Source organism: Agrilus planipennis, unplaced genomic scaffold (assembly GCF_000699045.2).
Source record: "Agrilus planipennis isolate EAB-ADULT unplaced genomic scaffold, Apla_2.0 scaffold221, whole genome shotgun sequence".
In the NCBI taxonomy this organism is placed as follows: domain Eukaryota; kingdom Metazoa; phylum Arthropoda; class Insecta; order Coleoptera; family Buprestidae; genus Agrilus; species Agrilus planipennis.
In genome coordinates this window covers 535,991-536,541 of record NW_020439479.1, presented here as the reverse complement: position 1 = coordinate 536,541, position 551 = coordinate 535,991, and positions in this window count along the sequence as shown.

Sequence of the window (551 nt, the reverse complement as noted above, 5' to 3'; positions counted from 1 at the left end):
ATTCAGCTGAAGAATTTTGTTACTGAAGGGTACCATTGTACTCTTTTGCCGTGATAGCTGAGCAGCTGACGCAGCCTAAATAAATAAATAATGTGTTTTTAATTTTGTCCTTAGTCTTGAACAACAGTAAAGAATAAAATTACATAAATACCATAAAAAGAAAGGGAATTGCATCAATTTTTGAAAATTACCAGAGCTAAAGTTAGTCCCGCGCTTTAATTCTGAACTTGGAAAAAGATCCAACGCAACTTATGCTCTCCTAATACAAATGTTGGATTTTATGAAAATTTTCGATTTTGAGTCAAATACGAAGGTTGGTCAGAAAGTAATGGAAAAATCAAAAATTTGGAAAAAGACCCAATGCAACTTATGCTCTCCTAATACAAATGTTTGAATTTATGAAAATTTTCGGTTTTGAACCAAATACGAGGGTTGGTCAGAAAGTAATGGAAAAATCAAAAATTTGGAAAAAGACCCAATGCAACTTATGCTCTCCTAATACAAATGTTTGAATTTATGAAAATTTTCGGTTTTGAACCAAATACGAGGGT